Raw genomic sequence first — 12,220 nt, forward strand, 5'->3', positions numbered from 1 at the left:
CACTACTCAACCTCAATTTGTTCAACCTCCGTACCAGGGACAGTATCAACCTGGGCAAGCTGTCCAACAACCGGTTTACCAGTATCAACCGTATCCTGGGTACACTTATCAACAACCTCAGCAACCCCAGTACGGTCCGGTTAATCCTGGTTTTCCAGGAGGATATAATATCCCAAATGCAACTCCTGTTCCTAGTTATCCTGGATATCCTCCTCCTGGGGCCGGTATTGTGACCCAGAGTTTTAGAGATCCTAACCGGCAGTTACCGTTTATCGCAACTTTGGATTTACCAGACTTGACGCGCCTAACGAACGATCCAATTCAATATCTTCCGTTCTGGCCGCCAATGCCAAATAAGTTGCCCAGCGATATACCCAAGTTCGAAGGTAAGTCTGGAGAGGATCCGTCCAATCACGTGATGACTTACCACCTCTGGTGTGCTTCAAATTCTATCTCGGATGATTCGATCCGCTTACGTCTTTTCCAGCGTACACTCATTGGTCTCGCGGCCAAGTGGTACATTGAGTTACCACGGGCCTCTTTTTACAATTTTAGCCAGTTAGCTACCTCGTTCTTAACTCACTTTCAGTTACCGGTCAGATACGATAACGGTACGGAGTTATTAACTTCACTAAAACAATCAACCTCCACGTATATTTCTGATCACATTCATGAGTGGAGACGTCGAAGAAGGCTAGTGAAAGTTTTTATCCCGGACCAAATCTTAGCTGAATGGTTTGTTAAATCATTATTACCAAGGATTACTGAAGATGTAGCTAAGGCCGGAGTAGTTACTGAGGAGCAAGTCATTGCTCAGGCGCAATACCTTGACTTAGTTTACACTCAGTCGGGTACATTACACGAGAAGATTCCGGATCTTCCAAAGTCGAATCAAATCGCTGCTGCTCCTTCGGGATCTCATGCCGCTGATGGTATGATTGGTATCGTGAATACAAAGAGCAAGAAGAAGTCTTCCAAGGCTTCAACTACTCCTATTATCACTTTGCCCGATTCCCCGACAGGAGAGTCTTCTCCTGAACTTACCGCCGATATTCACGCTGTAGAGTCATCTACGGCCAAATCAAAAAACGGTGGAAAGAAGAAAGGAAAGAAGAAGGCTAAAGCAGACAAGGCTCCGAAGGAGAAAACAGAAAAGTCGGAAACCAATGACGAAAAGCGCAAACCTCGATATCCTTGTCTTATTTGTGAAGAGGATCATTTTACGAGAGATTGCCCTCATCGGGCCGAGGTAGTGAAAATAGTCAAAGGTTCTCCCACTCCTGCTGTGTTAAAAAATCCATTTCCGGAGCAGGAGAATAAGATGATAGGTTCTTCCTCGAATGCCAGTGAAGAACCCATTTTGATGATGTCTCATGTGAGGATTGCGACTCGATCGCAAGATTATGGTAGTAAGAATCCTGTTGATGGTAAGGAAGCAGAATCTTCTCATTCTAATCCATCAACCTCAGCTCCTGGTTCCGATCCACTACAGATCGAGAAACCTAACCCAGACTTAGTAATTAAACCGCCCGCCAAGGGTGTACTTCGAAGGTCTGCTTTCAATCCACATGCGAGAGCAGCCCAGAATTACAACATTGTTGAGGACTTAGCTGTTTCACCCTCAGCAATGTCGGCGTTAGAAGTGCTGCAATCATGTCCAGCACAACGAAAATTGCTTTTGTCGGCTATAGGAGCTGTTGATGTTCAGGATCCGAATCTAATGATCTTCGATCTAGAAAATAGTACACCGCGTCTCCCCCATCAAATGGCTTTCCAAATTCCAGTGATAGTCAAAAACAGGCCTATTCATAGGACTGTGATTGATGAGGGAGCTTCTACGTGTATTATGTCGATTCAATGTTGGAGATCCCTTGGTTCTCCTTCGTTGAACCAATCCCCCACCATCCTTAAGGCCTTTGATGGCCGTGGGTTCCGTCCGTTTGGTATTCTACAGGAATTGCCTATAGGGGTAGAAGGTAAAACCGTTAGTCTGGATGTGGAAGTGGTTGATGCCCCTCTAGACTACAACCTTCTTTTGGGTCGAAGTTGGTCATATGCTATGACAGCGGTCGTTTCATCGGTCTTCAGAGTAATTAAGTTTCCACATAACGGTAAGATCGTGACTATTGATCAGCTGACATACTTTTCATCCGACCCAGCCTCTTCAGAGAGTATCCAGCATGTCGGTAAGACGACAATCCCTTATAGGGACGTTGGTGTAGGTTTAGTTAAGGATTCCGGTTTACTGGGAACTTTTCCTCTCCCTCCACTCAGCGTAGAACCTTCGTTTGCAACAATTCATATGATTACATCAGAAAACATTATTTATGATGATCCTTGGTTTGTCCCATCTGACTCTGAGATAGACTCATTCGGTAATGCTATGCCCTTGAGTCCATATGAAATTGCTTATGAAGCTCTCATGTCTTTTACCGACTTTCATTCAACCAAGGTCGACCAAATGAATGTGGTCAGTGAAGAGTCACTTTTCACCTCACCCTTAGAACGGATAGCGTTTCCCGAAGTCGTGTCATCTGACGAACAACTTCGCGAAATCCTAAGTGTAGACGATCTACCATGGGAGGATCTCCATCACAGATCTTCGTTTTTACCTAAGGATGATGCATTTGAAAATGATTTTTCATCTATCTTTACCGCTGAATATGTCAAAGACGCTCAGGATCCAACGAAACATTCTGATTCAGAGTTGAATTTAGGGAATATTTCTCGTACTATTCCCATTGATATTTCAGTGAAGCCCGGAATTGAGGAGAACATTCATATAGGTGCCGCATGTACAGAAGAAGAAATCCAAACTTACAAGGCCCTATTCCAAGAATTCCGCGATGTGTTTGCCTGGTCTTACGAGGAAATGCCGGGAATCGATCCTGCCATTGTTGTTCATGAAATAAAGACCTACCCGGATGCTAAACCCGTCCGGCAACGGTTGCGTCAGATTCACCCTCGAAAAGCGGCTGCGATTAAAGCAGAAGTCGAAAAGCTGTTGAAAGCAGGTTTCATTTATCCGATCCCGTTAACGGATTGGGTATCGAATATTGTTCCGGTCAACAAGAAACAAGGAACAATAAGAATCTGTATCGACTATAGGGATATAAATCGAGCTTGTCCAAAAGACAACTATCCTACGCCTTATATCGATCAAATTATTGATGATTGTGCCGGAAGTGAAATGTTTTCCTTTATGGATGGTTTTTCGGGCTATAATCAAATCAATATTCTACCTGCCGACCAACCAAAAACGGCATTCATTTGTCCATGGGGGACATTTGCTTATTGCAAATTACCTTTTGGGCTTAAGAATGCCGGGGCCACTTTTCAACGGGCGATGTCTTATGCATTTCATGACATCAAGCACATTGTGCAACCGTATCTCGATGATTTGCCTGCTCATTCTTTACATCGAGCTGATCACCTTGTCCACCTACGAGCAATCTTTATGAGGTGTAGGCATTATCGAATTCGGTTGAATCCCCACAAGTGTGTTTTCTGTATAGAAACAGGTCGATTGCTGGGATTTGTTGTTTCAAAAGCCGGCATTCGCGTCGATCCCTCGAAAGTCGAGGCTATCATCAAATTGCCTCCTCCTTCGAGTTTGCGCCAACTCCAAAGTTTGCAAGGGAAAGCGAACTTTTTACGCCGATTCATCCCAAACTACGCCGAGGTCACTAAAGGTTTTACACGGTTGTTGAAACAGAACGCACAATTCTTTTGGGACGAGATTGCCCAACAATCTTTTGATGCACTTAAACACGCGTTGACCCATGCACCGTTGTTGCATCCTCCCAACTACAACCAGGACTACTTCTTATACCTCGCAGCTTCGCATTCCACCATTGGAATGGTGTTAGTTCAAGAAGATGAATTCGGAGCGGAGCATGTGATATATTATCTTAGTAGGACCTTAAATCCCACTGAGCTAAAATATTCGCATGTGGAGAAATTGGCCCTGGCAGCCGTTCAAGCTGTCCAGCGTTTTCGTCACTACATTCTTCTCCGTAAAACTACAGTTATTTCGGATTGCAACCCTATGATTTATATTTTGACAAAACAACTGCTAGGGGGCAAGTACTCTAAATGGATCGTTATCCTGCAAGAGTTCGACTTGGAGTTCGAGAAGTCCAAGTCTAAGAAATCCTTAGTTTTTGCGGAATTGATGTGTGATTTCCCGAGTACTGACACAGAGACTGTGGCAGAAGAGTCCATTGCGGACGAATCTTTGTTTCTTATCAGTACTGTAGATCCGTGGTACGGGGATATAATCATCTATCTCCAAACCCAAACCTTTCGGCCTGAAGCTTCAAAGGCGGAACGTCGAAAAATTCGGTTTCAATCCCAGCAATACAAAATTATTGGAGATACACTTTATCGCCGGGGGGCAGACTTAGTTTTTCGACGTTTTTAACTCACGAAGAGGCTGAGAGAGTTTTGAATGATTGTCACTCTGGAGCATGTGGCGGTCATATGTCTGGGTATGCCACAGCTCAGAAGGTGTTGCGCGCTGGTTACTTCTGGCCATCTATGTTTAAAGATTGTATCATTGCAGTCCGGAAGTGCCACAACTGCCAAGTGTTTGATCGAAAGATGCGCGCACCACCTGCTCCTCTCCACCCTATAATTGCCGTTGGTCCATTCGCCAAATGGGGTATCGACTTTATTACTTGTAACCCTCACTCGGCCGGGGGGCATGCGTATATCATCCTCGCGGTTGATTATTTCACTAAATGGGCCGAGGCGATGCCTACATTCGACGCAAGCGGCAAAACAGCTGCAGTTTTCATATTCAATCATATAATAACTAGGTTTGGTGTCCCACAAGCAATCATTACTGACCATGGGAGCCATTTTCGAAACACCATGATGACTGAACTTACAAGCCAGCTTGGTTTGCGCCACGACAGCTCTACTCCTTATTATCCGCAAGCCAACGGTTTGGTTGAGTCTATCAACAAAGTTCTGGTTATCATGATCCGACGAACCATTGGTATTCATCGGTCGAATTGGCACAACATGTTATTTTCGGCGCTATGGGCATACCGAACCTCAGTGAAAACCTCAACAGGGTTCACTCCTTTCCAGCTAGTTTATGGCTTGGAAGCTGTGTTACCCATTGAATGCGAAATCCCATCACTTCAAATGGCTGTCGAATTACTCCCAGCTACTTCCGAAGAGGAGAAACGTTTATTGTACTTAGCTAAATTAGATGAGACTCGACGTGACGCTGCATTGGCAATCGAGACTCACGCGAAGCGAATGAAAGCTCAGTATGATAGAAATGTGACCCCTCGAAGTTTTTCGGAGGGAGACCTAGTGCTTTTATATGATCAAGCTAACGATAAGCTAGGTGCTGGAAAATTCGTTCCTATGTGGCATGGACCCTATATTGTAAAGCGAAAGCTAGCAAAAGGGGCTTATGAGCTGGTAGATTTTGATGGGGACTCTTTGGGTAAACCCAGAAATGGACTTTACCTAAAGAGGTATTATGCTTAAATGGTGGGTATGGAGAATTTTTAGTTAGGTTAGGTTTTCTTTCTAGCTAGTATGATTGTTAGTTAGTCAGTGTGCTTAGCTTAGTGAGTGTGTTTTTCGTCGTTATTCTGGCTTATCTTGGTTTTACTCTTGATATTGCAGATGTCGACGCCTCTCCAAACATACATTGGATTTGCTGATGGTGCTTGTCGTAGTACACGGAATATCTCTTCCGCAGCTTGGGTTATCTATTCACCCTCTGACGAGTTAGTTTCTATGCATGGGGTAAGCCTCGGTCAAACAACGAATAACATTGCAGAATACAGTGCAGTGGTTGAATTATTATCCGAATCTATTTCATTTGGAATTCGACGTTTGATAGTGAGGTTAGATTCTGAACTTGTTGTATTACAGCTTAATAGAGTTTATGCCATTAGAAATCCTGTGTTATTAAGGTTGTTTTTGAGAGTGCGTCTCTTGGAACGTGAATTTGATTACATTGAATATCAGCATATTCCAAGGTCCTTAAATACATTAGCAGATGCAATTGCTTCTCGAGTGTTGGACAGACATTTACGATAATCATGCAAGTAAATTTAAAAACATTTCATCATACATGTTAAACAAGATAAGCCGGTAATAGTGATATATATATAGATAGGAGTGTGTCAAAAAAAATATACATCGTCTTCGATCATAGGTTGAAAAACACCTTATGATCGGCAAAAATGATAGAGTACAAAAAGTCAAAAATGTCACATGTGTCTACAAAGTGACTAGCCAATCACTGGTGGTGCTCCCTATACGACACCACTGCACGGGCTACCTTACGCAAAAATCTCCTAAACGGTCCAGGGACTGCGACTACAAAGCGCTGAAGCCTGATAGGAATGTCATCCATAGTAGTCTCAGGCATATCTGCCGTCAGACGCTCTAGATCATGCTCCAACTCAGCTAGTACTTCTGCAGCCGCGTCCTGTGGGGCCGGTACCGGTGCAGCTGGATGTCTCCTCTCAAAAGGCCGGAGGTTGGCTGGACGCTGTGGACCAACATCTGCATTTTGAAAATTTTACTGTCAGTTTTGAGACGATATATATAAAAAACAAAAAAAATACATAATTTGAAAACTTGTGAAAAATAAAGTACCTCTGTCATCCCATTGTTCTCCCTGTGGAAGAACCATGTCCGGATCATGTCGAAAATCTACTCCGGCATACGGAAAGTCCTGAATCGAGAAAACCTGGTCCTCCAACCAGTGAAAGTAACTATCAGAAAATCGAACAACTGCCGCGCCCTCGTCAGGATGCCGGGCCATCACCGCAACCCATCGTACCAGCTTTGGCTCCCGAGGACCCAAGATATCAACAGTGAGTTGCTGAGGGATCAGCATCGGAACTCTCTCTAAGGCAAAGCTCACGACTAAAGGCCCATATCCAAAAGTTTTCAGTCGTCCGTTCTTTGCCTTAGTCAGTTGGCTCTTCATATTAGCCGACACAGCATCACACCAGTTGAAAATGGTGCCTTGGTAACAGTCAATTGCCATCCGCATTTGGGACCCAGAAGCAATGTGTAAAGCGGCCGCGCCGCAAATTCTGGTAACCGTGAAAGCAATAACTTTGAGTTCACGCAGAGAGATGTGTTTGATCTCCACGCCTTTCGAATGGTGTGCCCCAGGTGTGCACCAATCTTCCCGGAGACTAACAAGGGATTGGCCACCCGGCCTAGTCCCGGCTAGATTGAGTTGCTCGCCTCTGTTTGGCAAGCCAGTGAGAAAGTATACATCCGAGGGCTCTATCTCGAGCTGGTGCCCTCCTATGTAAAAGCATTGCTCTTGAACGTTCCATCTCTCAACCAGCCATTCTAAGAATCTTACCTGAGCCCTCATGCCCGGTATGGCCCAGTATTTGTATAACCCGCATGCTTTTAGGGCATCCAGGGAAGGTTGGTGTTCTATTGCAGCTTCATCAACCTCTTCGTGCTCTCTTTCTCTCCAATCCAACATGGTGAGTGCCCTACACACCAAGAAATGATGATTAGAATTAATTTGGGGAATTTTGAATGGTTATTTGTGAGGATTGGGGTTTCAATTTCCGCGTTCCACGGAGGACGCACCCCGCGTTTGGAACACAGGGCGTCGGGACGCAGCTGGCCTGAAGGTGGGCTGCGTCCCCCGACCATTTTCCTGTATAGGAAAAAGTCGGGGGACGCAGGTCACCCGAAGGGCACCTGCGTCCACCGAGGAGCGCATTTTGAAACCTAAACCCTCCCAAAAAACAAAACTAAAACCTAAAAAACAATTTTAATCGGATAGAAATTAAGAGTAGGATGTTGTAAAATACCTGGAAGAGACGGCGTTCGATTCTGACGGTCGGATTTTCCGCAGCGACCACGGGAAGTTTCTTGTCAAAAGCTCCTTTTTCAACCTCAACAGTCAAACGGTAAAAATGACATGGTAAAAAGTCTTTTTATAGGTTTTTTGGATGAATTTGTTCATTTTTCACCATGGAAAGATATTTTTCGATGTATTTTTGCCTATCTTAAACAGGTATGAGTAATGTGTCGCTTTTGTGCAGGACAAAGGGACTTAGAGGGAAAATTGTCATTTTTTCACGAACAAAATATCAGAGTCATCTTTTAAGCCCTTTTCTGACTCCTAAAATATGAAAAGATTGCCGAGCGTTTCTTTTACACTCGTTAAAACGGAATTAAAAGACGGTCCCCTTATAGCTCTTTTCTGACCGTAAAATCAGGAAAAGATTGCCGGGTTTTTGTCGTTTCAAACTCGATACGGAAATAAAACGACGTGTCCTTGATCGCTTTTTACTTTTCAGGTCAGTGGCACTAATTATGAAAGTACTCCTTGGTCGCAAGATCAAGCGGTTCCCCCAGGTATTATTTTATACTTTTTCGGGCTTGAGGGACACAAATCTACGAAAAAGTTCAACTTGGAGTCTTCTTAAGTTTTTCAGACTCTCTAAAATTGAAAAACACCGAGTTTCTCCTATACTGGGCTCGTTAAACATTTCACAGTAAAGGACCTGTTCAATTACAAACAGGAACGAACCACTCCTTCCTAGGGTTCGAATCAAAACTAGGTTGGACTCATCCGAAGGATGAGCTTATAATCAAGCATATGTTATCCTCCTCAAGCTTGTTAAAAATAAAGAGGTACTTGCCAGAAATGGTGGGGGAAAAGAGAGAAGAATGAACCTGTTTGTTACCTTTTGTCTCAAAAGAAACTTTATTACCACTCTTGAACACGACACTTTTCATTCACCTGGGTTGGGAAATCTTTTACCTCACAGTTGATCAAACCACTTTGAAAGTCTTTAACCGGGTTCCGGGGATTAACTTTGAGTTATTCGTCACCAAGCCATCTGTCGTGTCGTTATGTGTTCAAGAGGTCTGCAAGCAAAACTTTCATCTGCAAAATACTTGTCATCCATTTGACCATCCCTGAGTCAGTCCTTACAGCAACATTTCTTCAACTTGAACAATGATTTCGTGTTGCGGGCTTGCCTGCAACGGGTCGCTTTCTATCGACATCAGCACATTATCTAGAGAGATGACTTAGAAATCGTCAGTACCTTGAAGTCTGCATGCATCAATGGCAGGTTTCTCGCCTTTGACGTCAGTTTACATCATTGACTTTCGATCGAAGGATTCCGTGAAATGTTCGACATCAACTCATTCATTCACATCTCATGGATTGTACTGGGTACTTTGAGAACCATTGACATTACTGGTGGTCTCTCTCACGCTTGTTAACAGTTTACATCATTGACTGGTAATCAAGTGGTTTCTACCATGTTCGACATCAACTCATTTATTCGCATGGCTAGAATCGTACCAATTCGGGAAGTAGAAATGAAGACCCTGGATCTAGTTTCCACCATCCAGGCTGCGAGGAGTTTTGTATTCATTATCTAAGTAGACTAATCATAAACAGATGGCTGCGTCCATACTGTGTCTACAAAAGTCTATGATTGTGATGTACTGCAAAATCATTCCTGTATCAGAGTAGTTAGTCTGTTAGTTAAAGTTTTGATCTGAGTATGGGAATGCCTACCTCAGTGATGATATAATCTTATACATGTATTTTGTGTTGAAAATTGCAGGTTCTGACCAGGCTCTCCACGGGATAATCCTTGAAATGATAAAGCGCTTCACCCTTCCTAGATATTACAAACCCTAATCTATTCCAGGCTTCGCACTTTAGGGGGCAATTGTTACACTAAAAAATGTCACCATGACTATTTACAATTAGTATGGCTCAATCAACAGTCATGCTACCCTCTTAGGCAAGTCTTATGCCTCTGCTCTCCATGTCAAACTCCAAAAAAGAGAGAAAGTCTTGTATAAATGTATTTATCTCTGGGGACGCAGGTTCTCTCAACCTTACCTGCGGGGACGCTCCCAACGTTCACAAAAGCTGCGTCCAAAGACGCTCTGTATGTAAAGGGACAGGTGCGTCCCCCTGTAAAGGTTAGAATGCGCAAGTTTCATCTTTAAAAAGTTACTTGTGGTCATTTCTAGAGCATTCTAGAAGGTTGTTCGACGTGTATTGGGCGCCTCCAGATGGTTCATGCACTCCTATCAAAGAGGAACTTATCCCATCAATAAGGGAGCTATCCCACCCAAAGAGGGGATTATCCCATTGATGGTGGACCTGATTAACCTCCTCTTGAGTACTATAAATACAGGCATTGGGCCAGAAGGAGGGGAGGTTGAAGCCATACATTTTCTAAGGGTAAATGCTGCAGGAATTAGGACTCCCATTTAGAAGCTTGTGAGGAGAGATTGCCATCTTTGCTTGTTCTATTTGGAAGTGGGTGAGCTTTGTCAAAGTAGAGGAAGACTCTTGTGGACCCTGGAAGGAGCTTGCACAACACCAAGGCTCAGGTTGTAATGGTTCCTTTTGATTACCTTTAATGCAAATTGGTCCATTCTTCTCAATAACTTGTTGTTTATGGGTTATTTCATGTACTCCTTGGTCTATATGTTGAATATGCTTTGTTTTATGTTATAATCAGGTGCTATTTAATTGTTTGACTGTTGGTGATTGCAGGTTTTGGAGAAAAGGAGGAGCTCATCCAGATCAACAAAGCTTGGACTTCTACAACAGCGTTTGGACAAAGGTAAGAACGAAACACTTGATTTCTCATATCATAATGCATGTTTAGAGAAGGATAACTCCAGTTTGTTTTGTTTGTCATTAGAATGTCTTAGACTTCTAGGAAGGTCGGTTGTGTCCGCACTCTTGACTGATTCCGTGTGACACCTTCCTGGTTGCCCCCTGCAGAGGTACCAGGATTTGAACTTGCGCCAGCAAGCATTTGCTGCCCTTGGGGAAAAGGGTTGGTTAACACAGCTTGAGAGCTAGAAGTCCCTTGCTGCCCTAACAAGCACTGAGCATCTTGAATATTTGGGTAGAGATGAGTTAAATGGTCTCCACTGCATAGCTTGCATGGAAACTTGACTTTCTTTCTAGACTCATTTCCACCACCACCAACGTTATTGTCGGGTTTATTTGCGTCAGTCTTCCCATATTGACTCTTTTTATTACCTCGTCCTTTATTTTTTCCATTGGAATTTTGATTTCCTTTTGGGTTGGAAGATTGGACGGCATTAACAGAAGAGGGTTGAGAAGACGAAGGGTTAGACGATGTGACCTAATTGTTAGGAGCAGTTTGTAAAGACAACTACTGCAATTGGTTCAACAGGTTCACCGCATTTGTGTCTACGGATCTAATGATACCACCCGCATGGGGACCTGGCTTTGACTTGGCTATATCAACCTTAGTCCCATGAGCGTCAGGCAATTTTTTTTGTAGAATCCCAAACTAAGAGTAAATCAATTCTAACTGTTGGGCTCTAAAAATAGCTTGCTCCTCAGAATAGACTCCAAACAGAGAGACATCCTTAGAGATATCAGGTTGTAAGGATTTCAAAAACCATTCAAGACAGTATTTCGGAGGAATTTCAGCTTTAATGAGCCTCTTTCTCCGTCTCCATTCCTGAATATGATCAGAAATGTGAGTTGTCGTATCACGAAGAAAATTGGCCAGAAGTTCATTTCTGGCATCATAACGGATGGGCAACTGGAAATGATTTAGGAAAATATTAGCCAAGTCGGTGAAAGATGTAAAGCTGCCCCTTGGTGATCCGAATCGGATCCATAGAAGACTGTCAAAGAACCATGACTGTATCAGGTGAGAACAAATCTTTAAAGAATCCAAAACAGTGATAAAAAAAACCCTGAACCAGTGGCAATGGCAGCGAACGTGGAACGACGAGGACCTCGGTCAAAGCACACTGACCGAGGCCCATGGAGACTACGCAGGAGGTCAAAGTGGCCCCTGGGAGCCCCGGATCGGGAAACAGAGGTGGATTTTGATGCGCAATTAGCCTAGCACTAATCACGCATCGCTGGGCAAATAGGGTCGTGAAGGAGGAAGCCCGAGAACACGGACGTATGGGGAACCGGAGAACCGCGGGCGGGAAAGTGAAAAGCGCTAAAGGATGAAGGCGGGACCAGTGCTCTCGAAACCAGTGGTATTGAACAGGGTGTCCTCAAACGGTAAGAGGTTTTGGACGAGAGCAGAGCGATTCCATTCATTGATCGACGCGTGGCAAGTGGACATGAGAGAAAACCGCCGTTGATCGCGTGCTATCGGTCAAGCAAGTCAATCGCGTGAAACGTGCATATGGAATTGGATTTGGAGGCCCTAGA

Source organism: Pinus tabuliformis, chromosome 8 (genome assembly GCF_031772625.1).
Source record: "Pinus tabuliformis cultivar Carrire ecotype Pingquan chromosome 8, CPIR1, whole genome shotgun sequence".
In the NCBI taxonomy this organism is placed as follows: Eukaryota; Viridiplantae; Streptophyta; class Pinopsida; order Pinales; family Pinaceae; genus Pinus; species Pinus tabuliformis.